This window comes from Erpetoichthys calabaricus, chromosome 1, assembly GCF_900747795.2.
Source record: "Erpetoichthys calabaricus chromosome 1, fErpCal1.3, whole genome shotgun sequence".
NCBI classification, from domain to species: domain Eukaryota; kingdom Metazoa; phylum Chordata; class Cladistia; order Polypteriformes; family Polypteridae; genus Erpetoichthys; species Erpetoichthys calabaricus.
The window spans coordinates 282,364,109-282,379,038 of record NC_041394.2 but is presented as its reverse complement, the minus strand read 5'-3'; positions in this window follow the sequence as shown (position 1 = coordinate 282,379,038).

Here is a 14,930-nt window from a genome sequence, read left to right as displayed (position 1 = left end):
ATAAAAATCAGAGAATTTTACTTAATTCAATTTTCCGAACCCTGCTGCTTACACGCGAATTGTACTGAGCCTTTTGGCCAATAATACCACCCCCAAAAATATGCTGCCCGGGGCGAATCGCCCCTAGCTACACCACTGCAGTGATCATAACAAATGAGTGTTTCAATGAGGTCTGTGAACTACTTTGTGTGCTGCTAAGTATGTGTGTGTGTGTGTCTGTGTGTGTATCACTCACACAGCTGTACATAGGCTGTGATCACAGTGAGAAATGGGGCTGCTACAGAGTGAAAAAGGGCAGTTGTCCTGCACAGAAAAAAGAGATGAGATGGCAAGGTGCATGAAAGATAAGATGTGAAATCAGTGAAGAAAAGCTGGCCGAATGCAAAGAAGATATGATTAGCAAGTGGCCTCCTTGGGTACATGCAGCAATCTATATTTGTTAATCTTTGCAAATGTGGTATAAAATGCATACAAAGTCAAGGCAGATTGTATTGTTGAGTGCTCTTATATGCATAAACTTCAAAGAACGGTGGATTGTTGGCTTGGTGGTAAAAATTCATGCAATTTTGCAGAGAACTGGAGTGTCCCTATATACATCAGACCATGATGTACTGTTATGCTCATGTTCACAAAGCAGAAACAGGGAACTGCCAGAGCAACACACCAGCCCGCTTCAAGGCCTGGGTACAACATAAGCCAGGAGCAACAGCATACCTTAGTTAGTTTAAATGGCTGCACACTTAAAGGGTATCCCATGGACAGAACATAAAGGAGGAGGACTTTGTACATAGTTCACCATATTATTTCTTTCCATCTGTTCTTGTCTGGTACAGAGCTTAAAACATTCTGTTCATTGCATGGGCCACACAAATGTGCAGCCAGTAAACATCAATGCTGTATGTAATAAGTTAAAGGAAAACACAATTCAGCATTAAGTGCATTTGATTCAAAACTTTGTAATGGTACAAGGTTACAGATCAAAGTGTTACATTCAAATGGTGAAGTTATTTTTATACCCAAAATTCCCATCATTCCAACTATTAATCTGTTTAATTCAAAAGAATACCGTTTCCTCTAAAACCCAAGACACTAGGAAAGGCAAGAATTAATCTACAGCAGGAATGTTTTACTCATGTTAAAGTGACCCTGTGTTAGTGATAGTTTGGGTATATGTGTGAATGGACCCTATGATGGACTAGCATCCTGTCTAGGGCTAATTAAGCAAAGAATCGGACAGCACCCAGTTGCCTCCGACCCTGATTTGGATTAAGTGGCGTTGAGAAGGAATCATGGTTGCTGAGAAGGTGTCAGATATGGCATTTTATTTTATTTTTGTAGTTTATGCAGCAGTGTGGTCACTGTGATTTTCAGGACGCTTTCTGAACAAATCGCTTTTGGCAAAGGAAAATCCAGTAGTTTCAAGGTGAGGGCCATATCTGACTAATCATACTTGCTGATCATGGCACCAGAGATTGGCAGCATTTTGCATGTTGGTAAGACATGTAAGGAAGAATTTCTGTACATTTTCTACCCATATTCCTGACTCAAGGAATGCCCACTGAGACAGAGCTAAAATACTTAAAATCCAAACTCAAGCCCAGAGTTCAAAAACTGTGCTGTGTGCCTCCAATTTTACTAATTAAGGCACATTAATATCAATAATTAAATATTTAATTTAAAAAAAGTCATTACCAAAAAGGACAGACAAATAAATTAAGACAATTAACTATTCATTAAATAAAGGAATGGACAAAAACTAATTAACTCTAGTAATCAATATTTCAGATTACACAAAAAAAACTGAAAAGAAAATATACAGAAGGAAACACTCCAGAAAAACTAAAAGGAAAAGAAGGAAAATCCTTAATAGTTAGATAATTTAACAAATCCTTAATTCTCTTAAACAGAAATTCAAAAGTTGACTTACAGTAACGAAAAACAAAATCAATACTATCAAAGTATATCAAAAATATCAAAAAGAGTGCGTCCCTAAATTGGGGCATAAGGGTATACCCAGGGTGCTGCATGCCTGGCACTATTGTACCTTCTGCAGTTCTCTTTGAACTGCCTTTCCCAAGGTTTCTTCCATTTTTCCCTACTAGGTTTTTTTTGGGAGTTTTTCCTTGTCTTCTTAGAGAGTCAAGGCTGGGGGGCTGTCAAGAGGCAGGGCTTGTTAAAGCCCATTGCGGCACTTCCTGTGTGATTTTGGGCTATACAAAAATAAACTGTATTGTATTGTATTGTATTCAGCATGCTGAAGTGGCAGTAATAACAGGCCACACCCTCTTAGACCCTGGCATCAGCAGTCAAGCATTATAAGAAAGGAGAGAAGAAATAGTAACAGAAAACATAATTACACAACTAAAAGAAAAAAAAAATAACAACACAAAATCGGGCAAAACATGTGCAGGATCCAGGCTGAATTATGACAGCATGCCAATAAATCTAAGCTTGAAACTTGAATGTACAGTACAGGGTGTGTACCATACAGTACATATATATGCATGTATATGTATTCATTAGTACAAGGGTTTGAGTTTGGCCAAAGCAATTATTGAAATAATTAGCAATTTCATTCTAAAATAGTATCAATTAGAGTAAAACATAAGATCAGACATTCACTGCAAAACCTTCTAATTAATGAAACTACAAAAAGTACAATAGTTCAAATGAACACATTAGGCACATACAGTATGTGTTGTGTGAGAACCAAGGTTGTCTTCCTGGCTTGTACTTATTCAATGTTTCATTGTTATTTTTGATTTGATTATTTTTCATAGTTTTTGTTAATTTTCTTGTTATATTGGTAATTATGTACTGTCTTTTAAAATGTGCCTCCATTCCTTGTACTTTGTGGGTGGAGCCCCAGGAGGCGGGCCACTCTGACATCACCATTGCTGGGTTGTCCCTCTGGCTTAATAAGTAATTCAGAGGAAAGGAGTCATCAGCCAGGCATTGAAGTGTGAAGGAGTTTATAATAAGTATTGTTTTTTGTGTAGATTTACTACTTTTGCTGATTACTTCTCCTCTGACTTTGAGTTGTACCATTTCCTAAAATGTATTACCAACACCAACATGAAAAGGTTATCAGCATCAATGATATTGCCGCCTTGTGGAATATGCCATCCTTGGCTAATTGTCTTAATTTAGAGCTATACAATACAAATGAGAAGGCCTACCTAATGATCCTCTTAGCCACTGTTGATGGCATCATATTGAAGGAAGCTGAGGAGCTCATTGACTACAAGGGGCTAAACAGTGTGATATTGAATGTGAAAGCCAGTCTGAATAGAGGCAGGAGTGGTGGGAGTATTAGAAATGCTCAAGAATAAACTTTAACCTGTTTAGCCCTTGGAAAAACCCATCAAAAGCATTAAATTTTTTCAGCAAAGAAAAATGTTGTTATGCATAACAGAGACATGTAAATATCAAAATGTCAACATAAATACAGTAGTAGAGGTGTGTTGAGTGCCCACTGCTGTACTGATGCAGATTTAGTTAATGTCCTTCATGTGATATGTTTTGGAATAGTCACCAACACACAGCCCCATGTTGCAATCTGGACAACAGAAGTGTGTTTCCTTGCTTGCTTTTCTTATATATTTTTTCTCTTGCTTGTGCACAAGAAAGTAGAATGTCACATGATTGAGGCTAACACAGAGCAAGGCTTAGTGACATTGACAGGTGCTGCATTGTAAATAGTGCTTAGGAGGCTAATGTCTTTTCTTGTTTTTGTAGTTAATCACAATTATTTTGATTTTTGACATGCAAATACTTGCACCATGGCAAACCTTCAGGAGACCAAAATGCACCAGGTATATAACAGCAGTTCAGTTACACAGTGCGTATGCATCAGTTTCACTATCCGTGTCAACATTAATGACCAATTCTTGTTGTCATCATTATCGCTAGATTCAACTAAAGGTTCAGTTTCATTTTGTTCTAAAGCTGGCTCTACAGCTTCTCATTTATGCACCATTATGTTTTGGTTGAAGGCATAACCCACTCATGAATATTGATGAATTACAGTAATCCCTCGCTATATCGCGCTTCGCCTTTCGCGGCTTCACTCCATCGCGGATTTTATATGTAAGCATATTTAAATATATATCGCGGATTTTTTGCTGGTTCGCGGATTTCTGAGGACAATGGGTCTTTTAATTTCTGGTACATGCTTCCTCAGTTGGTTTGCCCAGTTGATTTCATACAAGGGACGCTATTGGCAGATGGCTGAGAAGCTACCCAACTTACTTTTCTCTCTCTCACTCTTGCGCTGACTTTCTCTGATCCTGACGTAGGGGGATTGAGCAGGGGGGCTGTTCGCACACCTAGACGATACGGACGCTCATCTAAAAATGCTGAAAGATTATCTTCACGTTGCTACCTTCTGTGCAGCTGCTTCCTGAAGCGACATGCTGCACGGTGCTTCGCATACTTAAAAGCTCGAAGGGCACGTATTGATTTTTGCTTGTTTGTTTTTCTCTGTCTCTCTCTCTCTCTCTCTCTCTGCTCCTGACGGAGGGGGTGTGAGCTGCCATCTTCAACAGCTTTGTACCGGCAGTGCTTCGCATACTTAAAAGCCAAACAGCCCTATTGATTTGTTTGCTTTTCTCTATCTCTCTGACATCTGCTCCTGACGCGCACTCCTTTGAAGAGGAAGATATGTTTGCATTCTTTTAATTGTGAGACGGAACTGTCATCTCTGTCTTGTCATGGAGTACAGTTTAAACTTTTGAAAAAGAGACAAATGTTTGTTTGCAGTGTTTGAATAACGTTCCTGTCTCTCTACAACCTCCTGTGTTTCTGCGCAAATCAGTGACCCAAGCAAGACAATATAAAAATAACCATATAAACATATGGTTTCTACTTCGCGGATTTTCTTATTTCGCGGGTGGCTCTGGAACGCAACCCCCGCAATGGAGGAGGCAAGATGCATAGAAATGTTCAAGGTCTTTGTAGCATAATGTACATTTATCCACTAGATGGCAGCAGAATACTGTCCTGAGAGTTTCTTGGGCTTTACACTGTAAAGCAGATTGTTACACATCAGCCAGAGTCTGACTTGGGCTTAACTGTAATTAGATAGAATTCTGAGCCCGAGTACCATGCTGGAGGTTAATGCCAAGAAGGTTAAATATTCCTGGTCTTCCAGTGGCAAGCAATATATAGAAAACTGCACTCTTTGGCACAGCTTATATCATCTGAAAGCTTTTACTGTAATGTGCCTGTTGAAATATGAATCTACAATACAACACATCACAATCTAAGAAAATATTAATATTATAATAATAATCCATCCTTATATCCATTTTTTGAACTTGCCTCTCCAATTTAGTATTACAGGGAGCTCACATTGTTGCAGACAGACTACCATAAGCAAGGAGCACAGGGAGCTGAAACCTATAATAATAATGATTACTTTTAATATATGATAGATAGATAGATAGATAGATAGATAGATAGATAGATAGATAGATAGATAGATAGATAGATAGATAGATAGATAGATAGATAGATAGATAGATATTTTGTATAATCAGTTTCTGTACATTCATGCATCTAAAAGCACTTTCAACAGCCCCAAACAGTTTCACTAAAAAGCTTGCTAAAGATCCTACCTGCACATTCCAGTGCCTGCCCTCTGGGGTTTGGAGCAGCTGGTGCTTCTTAAGTTCTGCCACTGGTGCTTTTTTTCTGCGCTCATTCCGTACCACATATAGCACAGAACTGCGCTGGAATGTTTAATTCCCATGGTAAAAGAAAGCTGTCAGCTCTTTGTTCTGGCTAATCCAGGAAATTATTGCTGTCAAGTGGAAGGCTAGTTGATTTAGCAGCTGTTCATTTACCTTACTTGTATTTTTCCATTATGGTGGATTTTTCATGCCTGTCAATTATTGTGATAACTTATTGCATTTGTAAAAGCCAAAGAGTGATGCCAACTTTGATAGACAGAAATGGTGCTGGCTGGCCAGTTTTTTTTTCTTCTACTGAGTGGTGTGTTAATTTCCTTCTCAGATTAAAAAAAATGCTTATGTGGGTAACTTGCAGGTGTTGGCAGTACTGAGGCGGACACAGCATGGTGATGTACTTACTGTTGATTAAAAGTAATTTTGGGGCTGTGTCTAGGAAACACTAGATGGCAACATCACTCTTCATTTTAATAAAAACCTGCTATAACTTTTTTGTGTCAGTTAAAATGTTTTTATCCACACCCCATTCTATTAGCTTACTGTACAAGAATGACTCCAGTTAAACTATATGATCAACACCTTAAATAGGAGAGCACAATGCAGAATTGGTGCATAATAAGTGAATCCTTCATTCTTTAGCTTAACTTTTAAAATTAATGCAAACAATAATTAGTGACATTATCAAGTTACTGAATGTTCTTAGTCCAGTTCACAGTTAAGAGAAGTAAATGTCTATCCCAGAAACACTGGGGACAAGCCAGAAGTAGTGCTAGAAAGGGTGCCAGTCCACTGCAGTGCACAGTCACTCGCCACTCCACAGTTGAGTTAAAGTGCACACCTTTCAGGGATGGAAGAAAAGGATAAGTAATCAAAGAAATCCATGCAAAGCTAAGGAAAATATACACAGTCAGTGACCGAGCTGGGTTCAGACTCAGTCCATTTGTCCAGATGCCCTCCCTGATGCCAGTAGTGTTCTTAACAGGTGACTGAAGGATGCTTTGTTCTAACCCCAGTTTACAAGGGTAATTGAAACAATAAAAAACTATGTCAAGCACTCTGAATTTGTTAATGTGATGTATACTAAATGGAAACAAATTAAAGAGAATTGTTCAATTAGGTTTTGAAAATAGTGGAAGCATTATATATATATAATTTATTGACAGAAACACAGTGGTGCAGTATTTAGTTCTGTTGGAATCACATAGCTGGAAGTTGGTATTTTGAAGTCTGCATGTTTTCTGTGTGTCTGTGTGGGTTTTCCTCTGGCTACTGTAGTTTTCTATACACATCCATCAGCAGACATGCAGGTCAAGCAGCTTCAATAAACCCTGCATGAGTGTGTGAGGAGGCCCCATGATGGACTGGCATCTTCTTGAGGGTTCATCCCTGCCTTGTGCTCAGTGCTTCCAGGACAGGCTCTAGCATTTTTTTTTTACCACGTACTGTAGGAAAGTGATAAAAGTAAACATTTTTGGAAGGCAAATGCATTTGTTTTCAGACTTTATTTCCTGTTCGTTTTATTATTATGATTTGTCACCTAAAATATAATGCATTAATGCACAAAATATATAGCATTGCTTCCCTACCACGTTCAGCTTATCCAGGGATTTTCAGTCCTGCTCCTCAAACATCTAGCTGCTAGTCATTTGTGCAGAGATGCTGTACTGCAGGTATTTACATAACATTGTGAAACCCATTAAATCAAATTCAGTTTTGTAAGGGGCTGGAGCCTATTCTGGCGGTAACGGGAAGAAGACATTAAGCAACCAGTCTATTGTGGGGTCTGCACACACAAACAAACGATCACGCAGGGTCAATATGGAGTCACTAGTGAATTCAGTGGCAATGCTACATACTTCATCAGCTCCTTTTAGAGGTAATGCGTTAGTTTTTACATCCTGTTCCCTTTACTATATACTGTATACTGTAGGTGTGTGTGTATATAGTGCATAAACGGTAAATATATATATGCTATATGTATATTGCTCAATATGCCTCTGACCTCTCTGGCCCAGAGAGCACTGGTCCTTAGTAGAGACTCTACTGCCCTCTAGTGACCACTGTCTGTCCATACTGGAACACACAGGTACATATTCATAGTCATTGTGATTTTTCTTATACTGTATTTCCCATACAAATTTACATTTTTACCAAATTAACTACAATGAATGTATGCTGATTGTAATTTTATTTACTAACTTCTGGCACAAAATCACCTAGTGGTGGTTTTGCCCAAAACAATAGCATGAATTTAATGTTATGGGATTACATCAAACAATAATGTAGAAGGATTTAGGCATGAAAATGTTAGTGCTATAATGATGACGCCATTACATTGACGTTTCCCAGAAAATAAACTGAGGTTCATTTCAATGCACTTCCATCGATCCAGTACTGACGAAGATGAATTCAGTAAATGGGCAGATGAAGTCATAAACTTGGTTGTCTATTTAAATTTATTCACTTTTTTAATGTAGTGAGAAGTCAAGCAAAATGACACCTTTTATTGGTTAAACTAAAAAGATTACAATATGCAGACTTTCGAGACCTGAAGAAGGGGACTGAGTTGCCTCAAAAGCTTACATAGTGTAATCTTTATAATAAGCCAATAAAAGGTGTCATTTTGCTTGACTTCTCACTACATTCATAATGGCTAACACAGTACTACACCGCATCACTTTTTTAATTAATATAGGAGCCCACCTTATTTTGTATCTATCATTTTTCCAAAGTGTAACTAAAATGATCTAATTCAGTGTCGCTGGAGGAGCAGCAACCAATCTTCACAGCATTAGGCACAAGGCAGAAACCACCCCTGGCTGGAGGACCATCCATTGTAGGGCCCACTCACTCACACACACACACTCACAGAATCATTTTAGAATCATCTATTAACCTAACACACACACACACACACACCTATCTATGAGAGAAAAACCTATGCAGACCCCAGACATGATACAACCAAGCATGGTATTTGAACCCAGGAGACTAAATCAGTGACGAAGCAGTGCAACGAGTGTCACTGTACCATTTTTAAAATTTATTTTTTCTTAATAGGACAACATTGCTATAGATAGGTACTGTATGTAGGCTACTGGTTGAGATTTTTTACATGTCAATCAGTCTAAATTTTATACAGATCAAATACATATTTCAATGAAATCCATACAGATAAAGGCCATCCAGTCTAATTACTTGTTGTTTTTTCTGAACATTGTTTTTGTGGCAGACGGTCAGGGCCCTTACCCGGCCAGGATGCCTCAACAATGGAAGACCCGGGAGAGACAGCTTATCCAGGATGTTATTTCCCCTGGGACGCTAGAAGGCAGCCCCCTGGCTTTCAGTGGGGCCATGGGTTTGGAGCAAGGAAGGGGGCACCTGGATGTTTGCTGAGCCCTTGTTTGCAGCACTTCCGGGTGTGGCCGGAAGAAAGTCAACCGGGTACCTTATAAAAGGAGCCAGCAGCCACTACTCCAGAGCCAGAGTCGGGAGGAGGTGAGGACAAAACTTGCTGGAGAAGGAATGGAGGCAAAGTGAAAGAAAAAGGGAGAGAGAGAAAGGAAGAATAAGAAGTAAAGTGTGTTTAGTGCTTGTGACTGTGCTGTGAATGTGGGAAATGGGGGGAAAATATTTCTCACGTGGAAAAGAAGAAAAATATAAATATGTGTGCTGAACTTGTGTCCCTTGTCTGGCTGTCTCAGGTTCGGGGAGGCTGGTGCACCCCCTGGTAGTCCACACTTTATAAGTTGTATGTTTGTATTATATTGCAGTTGTTAAGTTTGCTTTTATGCCAACTTAACATGACCTTAACATGACTTAACTTCCAAGCAAGGTGGATAGGAAATAAGTGGAATGGAATAATGCCTGAGAAAGAAGTAGCAGCAAATGGAGCCTGGAAGAAAAAGAAAAAAAAATAGCAAAGGTAGGAAGTGTAACATGTGAGAGGCTCAAGGGGTAAGGTCCTAGCTGACTGGGCAGGTCAAAGATGCATGAGAATTAACACTACAAGTCCAAACACAAACCGTTTCTATAGTTATGAATGCATGCATGATGGTACAACACTTTTGTTTCATTTTTAAAAGTCTGCTATCTCACTAAATTAAAACATTGTGATTTTGAAATCAGTTCTTTTCTGAAAGCACAGCCTGAGGCACAGTTCCCTGTTACATATGTTATAAATTATTTTAACATAAGATAAAACAGCAGACTATGGCTTTGTTAAGCTACTTTTACATTCTAGAGAAGTAGCAGCAGCAGCAACTAAGGTATAATGGGAGGGCTAATGTATGAAATATGTAGTGCAGTAAGATTTATATTTTAATTATTCTGTTGGAAACTGTTGAGTGGCATTGTACTATAAATACAAAACCTATAGGAAAAATACGAGGATGCTTTTCCCGAGGATACTATAAATACAAAACCTCAATACAATAATTCTTTGGACAGAAATTTCACTATTTTATAATTTTCTTGATGGCTGCAAATATTACATTAATAATTACAAAATCAAAGAAAATAATCACCATACGTCATGTTTCTGTTCGATACAACAACTACGACAGCAATTTATTTCTTGTTTAACCAAAACTCATACAAGGAAGGCATCAATGTGCTTGAACAGGCCCTGATTTTTGACAGTCCCCCAGCCTTGACTCTGAAAACAAGAACCCCCCCCCCAGCAAAAAAAAAACCCTTGTAGGGAAAAAAATGGAAGAAATCTTGGGAAAGGCAATTCAGACAGAAGCCCTCTTCCAGATTGGTTGGGCATGGAATGGGGGTCAAAAATTGCAGTAACCGCAATACACAAAACAGAACAAAAGTAATAATCTTCACAGAGCTAGAAGGCCAATCTATCATGGCCACCTCAGAAGTACAATACTATAGTGGAAAGTACAAGGCAAAATGCAAGAATAGATTATATCACTCACTAAATACAGAACTAGTAAATGTGAGGATACAGATTAGTTTAAATGCATCTATAACAAAGTAGATGTAACCCCGAAGTATGTCTTAGTCACAGCGACAGAGGAAATGACGTACTTCCGGGATGAAAAAGAATTTTTAATCTGACCCGGAAGTGCTAAGAAGTCACATGGACTGAGGGTTCAGAAGCACTTCTGGGTCAAGGACTATAAAGGACTCTGGGAAATCCCTGAGTTGGGAGGCAGGGTGACTAAGCATCTGGGAGTGGAGTATTGTGATTTTGGTTATTGTTTGTTTGAGTATTGGGGAGTGGAGGGTGCTTTGTGCATATTTATTATTATAATAAATTCATATTTGGACTTTTATCTGGTGTCTGACGTATTGTCCGAGGGTTCAAGGGTGCGAGAGCGCCCCCAATCTGTAACAATGTTTACGATAAAAGCACACCCTATATCATTACACTGCCAACAACTGGGTGTAGTTCATTATATTACATGAAAGATATAACACCACTTGAAGCTGTGCAGAAGAGAGCAACCAGGTGAATTGCAGGACTAAAGGATGTCCTACTCTGACAGATTGTGAAAATTAAACCTGTTTAGCCTCAAGCAGGGAAGACTACATGGGGCCCTATCCAGGTCTTCAAAAATTCTCAAAGGTATTCATAAAGCTTGTAGATCTAGCAGATGTCTTTCAGCTAAATGGTGAATCACGTGCATTTCGGACTGAAGCATTTCTTTACTCAAAGAGTTGTAAGACTCTGAAACAAACTACCAAGACATCTAGTTGAAGCAGAAACATGATAGCCTTTAAGAAGAATCTGAATGAGACACTGGGACAGCTTAACTATTAGCCAAACATATGAGTCTGATGGACCAAACGGTCTCCTCTTGTTTATCAAATTCCTTATTGTCTTACTTTCAAACATTACTTTCCATTGTTTATACTAAACAGGATGTATTCATAGACCCATGTTTGTTTGTTTGTTTTTTTACCGCATCTTGTTCTCCCAATCAGTGCGAGTAAACAGAAAGTGAAATTTAAGCGTAGATGAGGTAAATGTGTATGTGTCCCTGAACCCACTTCAGCCACGATTGCTTCTCCCTTAAAGGAGAAGAACTCTGCTGAAGCATCACCTAGCATACCTTTTTCCTGACAGGCTATGGTCTGCAATGTACTTTTCAGTGGCACTATTGTACTCCAGTGTTGGTTAACTCAATATCTTTAACTTAACATAAGTCATGTCTGACCTCACCTTCCCACTTTCACTTTCAACCATTCCAACCACTGTTAGCTGGATATTTTTTGGAGGCTAGCTATTTTTTGATATACCCACTAATCCTTCATGAATGAAAACCCCAGCAGCGATCCAAACATCCTCTCACAGCTTCTCTCAGTCTACTTAGAAAGTAACTTATGCAAACCTTTTATGTATTTGCCCTCTGAACTGCATACACACACACACACACAGACACGCAATCCATTGGTACCTGCCAACCGACTTTATTTAGCATTGTCACAGATGGAGCAGTTAATTACACAGAAAGGACATGTGTATATAATGTAGTAGCCAATCACCGTAGCTTAAAGTGATTTGTTGATCTTTTTTAATTATGCATAATTTTATATCAGCTGTCATTTTAATTGATAATGAAGTGGGAACTGAAATTAGGATTAAAACGTTCTCTCATTGAATGGAACAGAAATGTTTTTTAATCACAGTCACTATTTCTGCTAACCTTTCTGTTGACCATCCACCAGTCCCCTTCTTTTGTTTTATAACACAAAATGACTTTGTTTCCTACCACAGTAAAAAATAAAAAAATAAAAATAAATAAAAAAATAAAAAAGCCACAACCGCAACAAAGCTTTTATGGTAACAACTGTCTGTCTTTGCAAATTGCCGGTTCAGAAGCACTTTACTTCGCCTTGTTCAGGGGCATTTGAGGGGATGGTAAGCTTGGTAATAGGCTTGGTGCCACATGTGCATTGGAGCTTTTTTGCTTCCTGCTAATGGATTTAGTGTTTTGATGCAATTGTTACAATCCCCACATGAAGAGGATGTTATGGAAAAAGGTTTGCACTAGAGTTAATATATTGTGTTAAGGTTAAAAATAAATAAATAGTATTAAGATATTACTGATATTACTCAATAAGCATGATATAAAATAATTTGGTAAAATGGATCACTTAGCAAAAAATTAAATATGGACAAAGAGTAATGATGAATCAGAAGCAGTCTTTCCCTGGAGTGTTTTGCAGCTACACTCGTTTAGAATGACAATCACAGATGTACTGAATATACGAATAATAGGCAGCTGGAGGTGAATGGGGTGCAGAAGGTTGGCACAGTCCTTTAGGTTTATCTTCTTAAAATTTCATATAACATTCAGTTTGTTTCAGCTTTTGCATAGTCTTCGATTAAAAAAAATTATTTAAAATAGCTGAAGATAATTTTGTGCTGCTATATTTGCTAATAATATTTTGTTTGTATTGCTTTTACATTTTATGGAGTGTGTAGAGTTTTGAGGCACTTTATCATGTTGGTAATAACATTATAAAAAACTGAATTGTACTTCATTGATACCAAGGTTACTGTAATGATATGCCTTTGCCTTTTTATAACTTTCTTATCTGCCCACTCTATTCACTTTAGCAAAACCTTTTTTGATCCCATCCAGTTGAATGTTGGACAAAATTCAGGTACATCAGCCCAAAAATTCGTTTTTTTCCTTTGGTGATATTTATGAACTTGTTTAAACAAAGGATAATAATTGAAGAAAAAATGAAATTTTGATGAAATAAACTGAATGTATTACAAAGAAATCTAAAAAGAACATTAAAAAGGTCTTCTATTTTATTAATGTAATACTGCGTCTTACAGATGAAATGGAAAAAAAATCTATAAAAACTACTTGTGTATATAAAATAGAATGCATAAATAGAAATAGAATGCAGGGCTATTCAAAATGAAAGAGCAGATTTCAAAAATTTATTTCAAACAAACTGTATAAGACAGAAACACATTCCGCACATCACTGGATAGAGGAAAGTTCAAAGTTTGGTCCTATGGTCCTTGAGGTTGCATGCACTCAACATGAGCACCATGTGTAGCGCGACAGACATCAAAACGGTAGACCATTTCTTGCCACACACTACTCAACTGGTCTCTAGTTACTGTATTCACAGCTTCTTCAATCTGATGTCGCAAATCTTGAAGATTAGCAGGCATAGGTGGAACAAACACCTTTTCTTTAATGTATCCCCATAGATAAAAATCGCAGCGGGAAAGGTCTGGAGGAATGGGAGGCCATAAACGATGAGCAAGATCTTATTGTCTACCTCTTCCAATCCATCTTCCTAGAATGGTGTTGTTCAGGTAATGCCGGACCTCCAAGTGGAAATGAGGCGGGGCACCATCTTACATGAAAATGAAGTCATTTGAATCTTCTTGAAGTTGAATTTTTAAACTTTGAACTTTCTTCTATTCAGTGATGTGCAGAATGTGTTACTGTCTTATACAGTTTGTTTGAAATAAAATTTTGAAACCTGCTTTTTCATTTTGAATAGCCCTGTATTTTATTGAAGTTTATACTAAGAAAGATATTTAAAAGCAAACACCATATAAAACGATTTTAAAAATCAAGTAAATGATGGGCTAGAAATACTAGGTACAAAAGAAATTAACTAAAATAATAACATCTTTTGCTATAACAGTGTCATCCCTATCCTAAAAGTACTTTGCAAGATCAAGCTACATTATAAATGTTTACATATATAATTTTATAGTTGGAGCACTAACTGTTTCAGTGGCCTGGTCAGGGTCACACAGTGAGGTGGAAGTGAGCCTGTATTCTGCAGCCTTGTGCTTTAATGTCTAACCCCTTAACCACTGTCAGCTTGTCTTCTACTAAAACATGCCACACTTTTTCAAATGAGTAATAGTTCAGACATTTTGTATATTTTTGGCTGGGCCAAAAATGTGGTGCTAACATACTTAAATTTAAATAGCAATGAAACCTAAAAGACTGTAACACTAGCCTGAAAAATAAATTAAACTGCAACCATTAAAGAATGTACAAGGGCTTAATCCCAGTTCTTTCCAGTCAGCTTGAACATCTGTCTGTCTTAACTAACTCCTGAAAATAAGACAGACAAAATGTAGAAAAAACAGAATTAAATAAACAATAAATACCGGTAGGTCCTCAAAATACAAAAAAGTAGCATTCAGAAGGATGGGCAACACATCCAAATCTAATTAGGAGGTAACTTACAAATTGTGAAGTTTGGACTCTCTAAAAATTAACAGAAGCG